This window comes from Sorex araneus, chromosome 2 (assembly GCF_027595985.1).
Source record: "Sorex araneus isolate mSorAra2 chromosome 2, mSorAra2.pri, whole genome shotgun sequence".
NCBI lineage: Eukaryota > Metazoa > Chordata > Mammalia > Eulipotyphla > Soricidae > Sorex > Sorex araneus.
Window position 1 is genome coordinate 184,109,252 of NC_073303.1, and position 12,891 is coordinate 184,122,142.

Consider the following 12,891-nt stretch of genomic DNA (forward strand, 5'->3'; position numbering starts at 1 on the left):
GCACAAACCGCCAGAGAGAAAAGAATATTAACATAAGTTAATACATAATGTCAAGTGAGGAAACTCTTGCAATGCAGGGAACTGTGGAAGTCACACTGATAAATTCTATAGAGGTGTAAAAAGATGTGCATATATACCATTGCCACATATCTGCTCTTCTTTTTTTAATTCACAGACATCCTTGAATAAGTGCATTTATTACTTTAGGATGTGTGGAATGATTGTGCCCCTCACCTTAAAATTCACATACTGAAGTCATAATGCCTGGTGTAAAGGATTTTAAAGGTAGAACTTTTAGAATGTAATTAAGTCATAAGAATGAAGTATTGAGTAGATAAAACTGATGTTTAAATAAAATGGTCTCTCTTTCTCTGGTTTGGAGGTATGGCAAGATAATAACTGACAGCTGGGAAAATTGTGGCCTCATTAAGAATCCAACCATATTGGAACATTGATCTCAAATATTCAGGTTCTAAGACTGAAGAAAATAATGTTTGTATAAAGAAACTTTCTCTTTTTTATTTTTATATAACAGCTGGAAGTGACAAAGACAAGGAAGTAAGTACAACATCTTTATGAAGACTCTGGAAAGAAAGATCAATTAAATTACAATTTATGTTGAGGCCATAATAACATAGTAAATATGAACCTTTTTTTCTCTCTCTTTTTTTGGTCATACCTGGTGATGCTCAAGGGATACTCCTGCCTCTGCACTCAGGAATTACTCCTGGGGGTGCTCAGGGGACCATATGGGATACTGGAAATAGAACCTGGGCCGGCCCTGTGCAAGGCAAAAGCCCTACCGGCTGTGCTATGCTCCAGTCCAGCATTTTTAAAATAAATTCTTACCCATTTATAATCGTCTTACATTTTACACCCAATTCTGAATGGCTTGGTGTAGGATAACATAGCCTCAGGTAGTTTAGGTTTATTGGGTTACTCCCATCACAGTGCTACCATTCCTCTGTGTTTATTTGTATCTTCTTTCTTAGTGTTCTGTTGACTGGTAAATATTGTTTTTTCTCTTTTCCTTGAGTCCTCTGCATAGTTGATTCAGAGCAATGTCCTTTTGTATGGGCACAGGAAGACTGTAGCAAATGCTATGCTTTTGTAACCTGGGAGTCATTTGACTCTACACGATATTGTCCTCCTGGGCATCTGTTCTCTCGACCTAAGCCTCAGTTGCCATTACTTCCTAGCACCCCCAAAAGCAGGGTCCCAAAGAGGGGACGGACCCAGGGCAAGCAGTGAGTTGTGTGCCACCCTGGCATCGAGATGCGCGTAGCCAAAGTGCCTAATGCTTAATTATAAGTTAAGAGCTTGGTCATGGACAAATACTGTCATGATCCAAAAAGTAATAACTAGATTTGGACCCTGCTAGGGTTAGGAATGATTAGTCTGGCCTGAGTGCTGTAGTCTGAGTCTGTGGCAAGATGTTTGCCAGGAGAGCTGCCTTGTAAACCTCAATGTATCTCTTGCTTTGTCCATACAAAAATAACTAGTATTAAGATGTTAATTAGTGTTTGGACTACAGAAAGGAGAAAACCCCCTTAAGAGGTATTTTGCCTGCTGACAGTAGAGAAGGGCTTTGGAATGCCCTTAGGTAGCCTTTGAACCTGAGGGCCCTCAGGAAGGGCTTTCTTATGTTGATTTTGCTACCTGGTTGTGTGTATCCTAGGGGCAAGGGCAAGAGAGAAAAAGGGAGGAGAGAGACAAGAGAGGGGCTACAGCAGATTGAGAGGATGGAGCTAGGAGTGCGGGATATGAGAAAGATGGAAGATTGAATAAACGGTAACTAATCAGCAACCAGCTTGGTCCTCGTTCTTCCTTCATCAGTCTTTGACCAATGGCCATCCCTATCTAGCCCATACACTGCGGTTCCAGAGCACCGAACACGGACGGACACTGAGACAGAGTCGCCCGAAGAGCCCATGAGTGCACATGCCCTTCTGCATGCTTAATTTTTTTATAGCTCGGCGATTACCTTTATCTGATTTCTGCTTACTGTGCCTCATGATTTTAATTTTTATTTGCTCTTATCATCAGGCAGCGAAACACCATGAAGTATTACAATGAAAGCCTCCAATTCACATACAACATTTTCTGCTATAATATTTTGGAAACTCCTTTGGCTTGATGCTTGATCATCAGATGTTCCAAATCAATATGATGTAGGCAGGTAGATAGGGAAAGGCCCTTGGCAATGAAACTTAGATTATCAAAGTCTCTAGGAAGGAGAATCCTGAGACTGACCTACCCTGTGAATACAGAAAACAGACCTGATGAGACCTTCAGCCGACCCTGAGGAGGTTGTGATGTCGGTGGGCCCCACGGGTGACTTTCGTGAAGCGGGGAGGAGAAAGACGGTCACTTTCTCTCCAACCGCCTCTAACACCCGGAACCCAGGGTAACTGGGTTCTTGTCTCGCTCGCGGAAAAGAATTTCAGGAGTAGACAAGCAGTGAAGTAAATAGATTTTATTCAGAGGTTTCTGAGGGAGGGAGGAAGGGATAAGTGAGAGAGTGATAGTAAGAATAACGCGCTCAAAGGAGAACACGGGCTTCTCCAAGAGTGGAGGAAGCTCTACACACATCCTAGCACTGGACACGAAAGCATGAAAGTACACATCTCAAGAGGGGGAGATGCGGGCGACACATGTGCTCGGCCACATGGCACAAGCAGCACATGGGCTCAGGCAGCATATGCGCGCACTTCCTTTGTTCAAGGTGGCCTTTATAGGGTTTCTCCAACCTGCCCCCACGTGGGGGCTTCTTCCCAGGTAAAAGTCCGTTGCTAAGGAGGTTACTAGGGAGGTTGGGAGTGGTGATGGCCTTCTTTGGGGAACCCCCTGGGGAGGGGTCTGTTGTCCTCAGGGTCTGCTGATGGTTTCTTCCGGGTCTTTTGTTTTCTTGAATCTGCACATCTTAAGAGTCCCCTTCCCAGAGACTCTGTTAAATCTCAATTTTCATTGCCAAGGGCCTTTCCCTACCTACCTGCCTACATCATATTCCCCCCTAGAGATTTCACCACCTTAAATCTTTAAGGGGAAAATGGTCGGTGATCCATCTTCTGAAGCTGCTTCATGCTGACAGAGGGGCGCAGACTCTGCCTATGTAAGGGGTGAAACCTCATGCTACCTTATGTGCCCCAGGCAATGAACTGGTTGGGATCCTGAAGTTATCTGAAAGAAAAGATCAGATCAATTAGACTGAGGGATGGCACTTTGAAATGATTAGACTCTGGAGATGTGGAAGGTCCTTTCTGACCTAGTAAGGACAAAATAGTTTGCTGTCTTAGGAAACATAAGAGTTAAAGCAACAGAACCCAAAGCAACATAATGCCATACCCATTTCTGTCATAAAAAACAATGGAAAAGAATAACTGCTTCACCCATTGGTTGATAGAAAATGACTTCCTATGTCCAGATTTTTCTAGTGGCCTAGAAGCACCACACCACTTCTCAGGTTGGAAAAGCTACCCATCCACTGAAGCTGTCATTTGGAAGCAGTAGATGTTTATACCTTGAATATGAGCGTTTGATCATTTACATGATGTCAAGCTGCCAATCCTCTCCTTGGTAAATTCCTTGAAGTTACAAGTGTTAGGAAAGGAGGCCCACGATTCATCAATGAAACAGAAAGCACAGTTCTGAGTTCCTTCCCATGAAAGATGGCTTTCACTAGTGTTGGAAGCTTAGTGTAACCCTTTATCTATCAATTTCCTTTTGAAAACCTTGTTCCAATGCCTATTGTTCCTCTTTTGCAGAGTATCTTAGATGAGTATTCTCTGGATGGGGTATTAATCCCATGATGGAACGAGAATTAAGAGCTGTTAAAATTCTAGTTCTCTCCAAATGACTGTGTTCATAGAACTAAAAGTGAATACTTAGAACCAGTTTAGATGTCCACACTTGGCACTGTAGCCAATTGACAGGTTGGGGGAAAGCAATTAATTCTGCACTTTGAGCTGAGGTTCCCCCCACTAAAGCTCTGGCTTCCAATACCCTGGTCAGACTAGTGACAGCATCTTCAACATTGAGTCTCACAGACTAGACTGCTTACTTTACAGTCAGTAAAACACATTGTACCTGAATTATCCAAAAGGGATACCTTTTAGATCAAGATTAGAATACATTTACTAGATTACTCTGTAGAATTTGAATCTGATTCTTTAAAAAGCAAGTTACAGAAACATGGTTTTCTCTCCACCTTCATTTTAAAATTTGCCTGATGGCTTAACAAATCTGACTTGTTCTTTTGCATAAATACAGCAAGATTGGAGAACTCTCCATTTGGGGTACCCCATTATTTACTGAGAAGTCCTGGGGGTTGGCTAAAGACAGGAGGCACACCAATAATGGCATTAATTCTACGTGGCACGTCAGAGTTACCCAGGCCTGGCCATAAATGTCCCACGATGAACTGGATGGTCTCGAGCCTTCAGGTTGAACTGGAGGTGGCCTTTTCCGTAGATGCATCCTAGCAGAAAGGAGTCCATCCCCTCCCTTCTTCAGGGCTGAGAGAGATCCTGGTTTCCAGGGTTTTTCTTGATGCTGAGTAGGCCCAGATTGTGTCAGTCACACAGATTGCCGGATTTCTCATTTTCCATAGCAGTGATGATTTCCATTCTTTCCTTGAGCCAGCCGGCCTCTAGGGTCTCCCTGAGGTTTGTAGGGTACTTGAAACAGTACCTGTTAAATACCTGCTCCTGTCATTTAGACCAATCCCTTGACTGTTTCCCTGAAAGAGGGCTTTGGGGTCCCATAACTGATTTTCCTGTCTGCATGAGGGGTAGACCCTATTACAGAGAGGAAAGACTTTTGTCTGGATTTATGCAAACCAACATAGTGCCATGAAGCATCAAAAACATACTGAAGGTACAAAAGAAGAGAAAAGCAAACATTTCACTTTACTCACAGTGAGATGCAACACACCCATTTGTTGTGGGTCCTAGTCAAAGAAGCTAAAATCTGTAGAGGAAAAGTGTACAATTTAACATCATATTTAACCCATTCAATCCCATGTTGAAAACCTTGACTTCCTATTAATGAGAGCACTGTACTGGAAGTCCAGTGTACAGTTAAACATGTCTAATTCATTTAATCCCATTTGAAAAACCCTTGATTTTCCGCAATTTTTGAAGAATTCAATTATCTAAGAGCACTGTAACAGGAGTCCAGACAATCCATCCAATATCTCTTCCATAAATCCTACCAAAAAACATACTAGAACAATTCTGCATGTGATTTAAAGAGTTTCTTAAAACAGTGATCAGTTTCTTTCCTTCAAACACAACCTCAAACCTTCTACACTTCCCTTTATGTTCATTCTGTCCTGTAACTTTCCTTCAACTCATTTCAAAATCAACTTCACTTTAACAGGATTCCTTTCCTTTTTCCAACTGATGATATCTGCATCCATTATCTTTCTGACTTAAGACATACATCTATATTCTTTATAGTCCCACAAGTTTAAACTCCTATTTTACTGAACTCAGTACAACATGATTTCCCAAATTTGGACACTAGTTATCAATCATTTCATTTAACATGACAAAACTACTTTCAGTGTTATTTCAAAAGCATTAGGTCAGTTCTATAGATATTCAACAACTTTAAAGATGCTCACAACTAAAGTTCTTACAACATATTCATTGGGCAAAGGTTCATTCCACATTAGAAATTAACCAGGAGACATCTTAGAATTCTGATTTCTAGGAAAACACAAATATAAAGATTAAAACACTCATAGATTACCATAAAATATTAAGGATCTCACACTTGCATACAAACTTCTCTGTGATGGTCAGAGCTAGATATGATACCTGGTGACAAAGCTTTGCAATGAATAAAGTTATCAGAATAATAACATGCATTTTCATGTACTGGACAGACTGATTTAACAATAGTCAGTAAAATTTCCCACATTTTCCATGAAATACTCCATTCTTATCTCAAACTTTAACCAAGGCCCAATGCTATGGCTTCAGACTATCAGGCTAACACCTGAGATTAATCTGTTATAATTCTTTGCTGAGTACCTCTAGAAATTTTAGTTACCAAAAGTCTCAGATCAAATAAAACACTTGTAGAATAAATTTTACAACCAATTTTATAACTCTAGAAACTCATATTTTAACTAAACCATTACTCTTCAAACCTGTTTTTGACCACAACTATTTCAGCTCACATTCTAATAATCTAATATAGATGCATATGTACATTGACACAACGGCATAACCTTTAAACCATCATTTTTTATGAAACATGAGTAAACCTTCTTTGGCTTAAGTTCAATAGTTCTTGTACCTTAGTTATTTCAAATCATGAGCTTTCTAACAATTGCACAATACAAACATGCTTTCTGACACAGAAAGAGCCCTTTATTTTTTAACTAAACTTTGATAATAGCATAGAAAAAACACTTGGACTGTCAATGTTTGTGGAAACATAAGAAAACTATTTTGATGGCTTCTGTACCTCTGTTTGTAAACTGGCTAAATTCCTCATTAAGATTGGCTGAATCTTGTAAAATAAAGCCTTGCATCCTCTGAACGCTTTATTTCACTTTAGTTTTAGGCACTACTTCTGCAGCTCTTCCTAGATAGTAGATTCTGAAGTTCAGATGAATTACAACTGTAATAGCCATTAATGTTCTTCCAATAAGAAATCCAGATTGAGAATTTTGCCTTCTCTGTAGGCTCAACATTCTGATAAGAAATCTTTGTTTAAAACCTTGTCTAACAAGTTCCAAAAACACTTCAACCCTTTAAATTGCTGGACTACATATCACTTTGATCTCTCGTGATGATCTTGCTTTCCCTGGTCTAATTTTTACTGCTGATTTTCACTCTGGCTCCAACACTCAAGTTCAAGTGTTCCACATAGAGACAGACAGACAGACAGACAGACAGACAATGAACTTACTAACAAAAACACCACTACATGTGCACATGTATACATTTGATCGATCGATCTGACCCTTCAAAAAAATGGCAGGGAGAGGACTGACAGACTGAGAAAGGAAGGAGAAGTCCCCAGGGCAAAGTTAAGCCCTGTCGGCCGATTGGGAACATTGCTCCCCGTTTCTCTGCCTGACCAGCCAGTTTCCTGCTTGTTAAAAATGGGTCAAGAAAGCGCTTTTGTTGATACAAGCCGGCAAAACTATGACCAAGTTGTTGAAACTTAAGGTTGCCAGATGTTACCATTTTAAGATCAAGATTACTTCTGAGGCAGGGAGCTAGTATCTTCTTATCAAATGTGGGGGTAAACCACCTTAGTGACACACTTCTTCGTTCTTGATATTAAATCCTTCTCTGCTTTGATAATCCTACTTCTTTCATTACTTGCAAAAGATCTGACTGCAAAATGGTCTGGTAATGCAAACTGCCATTCACTGGCCATCTTTCCCCATGCTCTAGATTATATTCAAGCCATATGGTGTTACAGAGGTCGACAAGATATTCCTTATTTAAACTATCTAGCTGGAGGCTCTTCCAATGTTTTAATTTAACAAGCAACCCAGAGGGGAATTTTTAGGTACTGAAGTTGAGTTGCCCATGTTCTTTTGCGTACCAGAAACAACCTAGGGAAGAGACAAAACCTAAGACAGGATGGTTCTTGAGCAAAAACTACTCTCCAGGGCTTCGCTTCGGCCTCTCCCAAGGGGACTCTAACCCCTCGTAGTGGCCTTGGCCATTCCCGAGGGGACTCTAACCCCCCAAGTATTGGCCTACGCTTTGGCCTCTCCCGAGGGGACTCTAACCCCCCGAGTATTGGCCTACGCTTTGGCCTCTCCCGAGGGGACTCTAACCCCCCGAGTATTGGCCTACACTTTGGCCTCTCCCGAGGGGACTCTAACCCCTCGTAGTGGCCTTGGCCATTCCCGAGGGGACTCTAACCCCCCGAGTATTGGCCTACGGTTTGGCCTCTCCCGAGGGGACTCTAACCCCCCGAGTATTGGCCTACGCTTTGGCCTCTCCCGAGGGGACTCTAACCCCCCGAGTATTGGCCTACACTTTGGCCTCTCCCGAGGGGACTCTAACCCCTCGTAGTGGCCTTGGCCATTTCCCGAGGGGACTCTAACCCCCCGAGTATGGGCCCTCACTCAGAGGCTCATTGGATTTGGACCGTCTCCATCAATGGCCTCTGCTTCTGCCGCAGGCGTCCCTGGGCAGGCCTGGCACCGGGCAGACCCACAGCTGTGTGCCCGAGCCGAACCTAATGCTGTGGTCTTAAAGAAACCCTGCTCCTTGAAAGAAGTTCTGCCTTTCTTAGCTTGCTACATCTTCCCTGCTTTTACCTTTTTTTTTCTTCAGTCTCACTTTGTCTAGAGCTAAACATGCTGGCTGCCTTCATTAGCATTACAATCGACCTCTAGCTAATCCTTTAATCGGACAGCGACTGGGTGGGGAAAGGATGTTCTACCTGGATGTTGATTCACTTTAGTTTCCCGGATTATTCTCACTAGTGGGCTTCCCTCCCATTCCTCCCATAGTGAACAGTGACGCGAGACAGACAAAGGAGGGGTGCCTCTTTGCAGAGACCACTCAGATGCTTGCCTGGCCGGTGGAGAACTTAGCCTTAGTGGTTCAGCATTGTGACTTGCGACCGGCAGCTATGCCAGTACCACCCTTGACCGTATGTTCTCCGTGGAATCGCAGGCAGCGCACTCGAGCTCCGTGACTTAGAGGGACTTTAAGAGTGCCAGGTCGTGGAGCCACAAAATCACGCCTGATAGGAGGACCTATCAGGGTGCTCATGCACACACACATTCACACAGAGGTTATCACATTCCTCCCTCATCCCCCCTAGAGATTTCCAAGGGAGCATACATCCACAGCAGATTTTCCACAGATTACCTCCTTCCTCGTGGATTTCTTCACTGCTGTCCCTTCGTGGTCGCCAAAATGATGTCGGTGGGCCCCACGGGTGACTTTCGTGAAGCGGGGAGGAGAAAGACGGTCACTTTCTCTCCAACCGCCTCTAACACCCGGAACCCAGGGTAACTGGGTTCTTGTCTCGCTCGCGGAAAAGAATTTCAGGAGTAGACAAGCAGTGAAGTAAATAGATTTTATTCAGAGGTTTCTGAGGGAGGGAGGAAGGGATAAGTGAGAGAGTGATAGTAAGAATAACGCGCTCAAAGGAGAACACGGGCTTCTCCAAGAGTGGAGGAAGCTCTACACACATCCTAGCACTGGACACGAAAGCATGAAAGTACACATCTCAAGAGGGGGAGATGCGGGCGACACATGTGCTCGGCCACATGGCACAAGCAGCACATGGGCTCAGGCAGCATATGCGCGCACTTCCTTTGTTCAAGGTGGCCTTTATAGGGTTTCTCCAACCTGCCCCCACGTGGGGGCTTCTTCCCAGGTAAAAGTCCGTTGCTAAGGAGGTTACTAGGGAGGTTGGGAGTGGTGATGGCCTTCTTTGGGGAACCCCCTGGGGAGGGGTCTGTTGTCCTCAGGGTCTGCTGATGGTTTCTTCCGGGTCTTTTGTTTTCTTGAATCTGCACATCTTAAGAGTCCCCTTCCCAGAGACTCTGTTAAATCTCAATTTTCATTGCCAAGGGCCTTTCCCTACCTACCTGCCTACATCAGTTGGACCCTCCCCATGAAGTTCCTTGAACTCCCTTGACCTCTACCTTAATCTGATTAACTTCAGTGACCCAGCTCCAAGGAGACCCCAGAACATTCCAGATTGAGACGAGCCACAAAGAACCTATAAAAGCCAGCCCAATAGCCCATTCAAGGCTCTCTCCATCCTCAGAGAAGCCTGCGTTCTCTCTTGAGCGCATTACCCCTACTGTCTTTCTTTTCCGCTTATCCCTTCCTTCTTCCCTCAAAACCCTCTAAATAAAATCTGTTACTTCACTGCCTGTCTACTCCTGAAATTCTTTTCCACGAGCCAGACAAGAACCCAGTAACCCTGGGTTCCAGGTGGTAGAGGCTGTTGGAGAGAAAGTGACCATCTTTCTCCTCCCTGCTTCATGTAAGTCACCTGTGGGGCCCACCGACATCAATGAAATGGCCATTACAGTATTAGTGTATGTGAAATTCTTATTGCATCTATCATCATCATCATCTCATTCATCGTCGATTTTCTCGAGCAGTCTCAGTAACGTCTCCATTCCTCGTAGCCCTGAGATTTTAGAAGCCTCTCTTTACTCATCCTTCCCAACAGTGCCACATTGGAGGCTCTTTCAGGGTCAGGGGAATGAGACCCATCACTGTTACTGGTTTTGGCATATGAATACACCACTGGGAGTTTGCTAGGGTATCCATGTGGGCAGGAAACTCTCAGTAGCTTGCCAGGTTCTCTGAGAGGGAGAACTAGGCTATCAGATGTCGCACATTTTTTTCTTTTTCTTTTTTTTTAAATTGCATCTATATATTTAAATATTCTCCTAACACAATTCAAGGAGAATTGTAATATCAAATCATAAAGATACAGAGTTAGAAAGTCTAATTTCAAATTGGTGACAGAATTAAGTAATTAATACAATTTGGATAGTGCAAAAGGTCAGTTTTGCTTCCTCCTCTACTCCCATTTGAGACATTGGTGACACAACATCCTATAATCTCAATTAGTTAAACGTTTATAGTACATTCTAGAGGATGGATTGATAACCCTGCTTATCGGCATCTTCAGGCTGAAAAGCTGTTTCACATTCTACCAAATCAATAACTTTGGGACAATATATATAGTGATAACCAATGGGTTCATTTCTCATTTATTATCAAGATATTCAACTGCAATAGGTCCTCAACAGAATAATTTTTAAAAATTGGATTTCTTATGCTTAAAAGGAAAATAGAAATTAGTTTAAATCAAACTACCTGGCTAGGTAAAATAAGTGAATCAAAATAATAATAAAAAATACCAGAAAGTGATATTCCTCATCTGTAATTTAAGTTCAGAACCTTCAAAATTAGCATCATAGTCCCTAGAATATCTTTCAAAGTTGATGTGCCAAATGTCCAACTCAGTTCAGTCTATGCTGGCTCTCCCAAACTTACACAGAGTTTATCCTTTTATCATGACATCTATTATTTAGAAATACTAAATTCCTAAAGGAATTATTCCCATGCTTCTGTTTTATTGATGTACTCTATTGCTTGCATCAAAATCTTTGATTCCATCTATAATATTTTGTCACCTAATGAAGTTCTTTACTTCAAACATCTCCATAACCTGTAGTTTCTCTTTTCTCACACCTTGTACATTTTTTTGGTTATATTTTATTTTAATTTAATTTGTGTTTTGCTCATGTTTTTATGTCTAGTGGGGAGTATTTATCTTTTTCTGGAACTTCCTAGTTCAGGTTTATTATCATGACTGACAGCATCTAACATAATCACGCAAGCTTCAATTTTTACCTTACCACTAAGTCTGCTATTAGAAAAGACATAGAACACCTCGATATTGCCAAATACACTGGTCACTCTAACTTTCTTATTTACAAAAATAGTTAGTAGAAAATAAGGGTCTGAAAATAGCTCTCATAAATGATAAATTCTGACAGTTTGTGTGCTGCCAATTATTTCCACCTGGAAAGAGCTGCATTACAAATTTCAGCCAAACGAACCTGTAGAGAATCTCTTTAGAGGGAGATCACAGGGATTGCGGGAGTTGCAGGGGGCTGGGACACACATGGAAATGCTCAGTTCGTACTCGTGAATCTGTGCTCAGGGATCACACTTGGTGTTTCTGGGAACCATATGGGGTGCCATGGATTGTAGCTGATTGGCTGAGTACAACACAAGTGTCCTACCTGCTGTACTATTATTGCTCTAGTCCAAAATCCTTAGAATTTTCAAAGTGAAATTTTTGAGTCAATATCAGCTATGAATCAGTATTTTTGGTTTAGATATTTTTGCTGAAATATTCTTATTTTCCAGGTTATTTTAAGTGGCTTACAGTATAAGACCTTAAATTATGTGTGTGTAAGTGTGTGTGCCTCTGTGTGTGTGTGTGTGTGTGTGTGTGTGAAGTTAGTATGCATGAACCAGAGAGTATTAAAGAGAATAAAATCTATAGCATTTCTGCTTGATTTTGGGCTCCTGAAACAAAGATATTTTCTTGAAGAACCTCTTTTTTTTATATGGCTGAAATTTTTTCCAGGGCTGTATGATAATCCAAGGGTCTTTATACTACATATTTTTAATATAACTAAATGTTTCTCTTTTTAAACATGCTAAAGTAATATTTGCTTTTACAAATGTGCATGTTTTTCTGGTACATTTCCTTACATAATGTTACACTGTGATCACCATAAGTTGAGTTTCCAATTATCAACAGCTGAACTCTTGTGTCTGTTTTTTTTTTTTTCTTAACTTCTTCTTTTTTCTTTTTGGGTCACACCTAGCAATGCTCAGTTGTTACTTCTGGCTCTATACACGAGAATTACTCCTTGTAGTGTTCCGGGGACCATATGAGATGCTGGGAATCGAACCTGGTTCCACCAATTGCAAGGCAAATGCCCTACCCACTGTGCTATTGCTCCAGCGCTGGCTCTTGTGTCTGTTTTAACCAATCTTTACTCCATTTCCCCACTAATTAACTTTCTTGTTATTGTCAGAATCAAAGTTTATTTATGTTTTATTTTGCTTTTTGTTTTCTGGAAATTTTAACTATCAACACTCCTCTGTTCTTTGTCTGATTAGAAGGCAGCTAATCCGGTTCTCCTTTATTCCTGCTTCCTAACTGGTCATTCCTGAGATACTTACTATAATGATCCTTGTATCTGTTTTATTCTGTGTTGGTGATTGCTTTGCAGAATCCAACTAATACACTCTATATCTACTCTCCTTACCCCACTGGCCTCAATCACAAATTATTTCCAGCCATTCCTTGCACTTTAAGGTCTTTATGTCCTATTAATTTATTTTT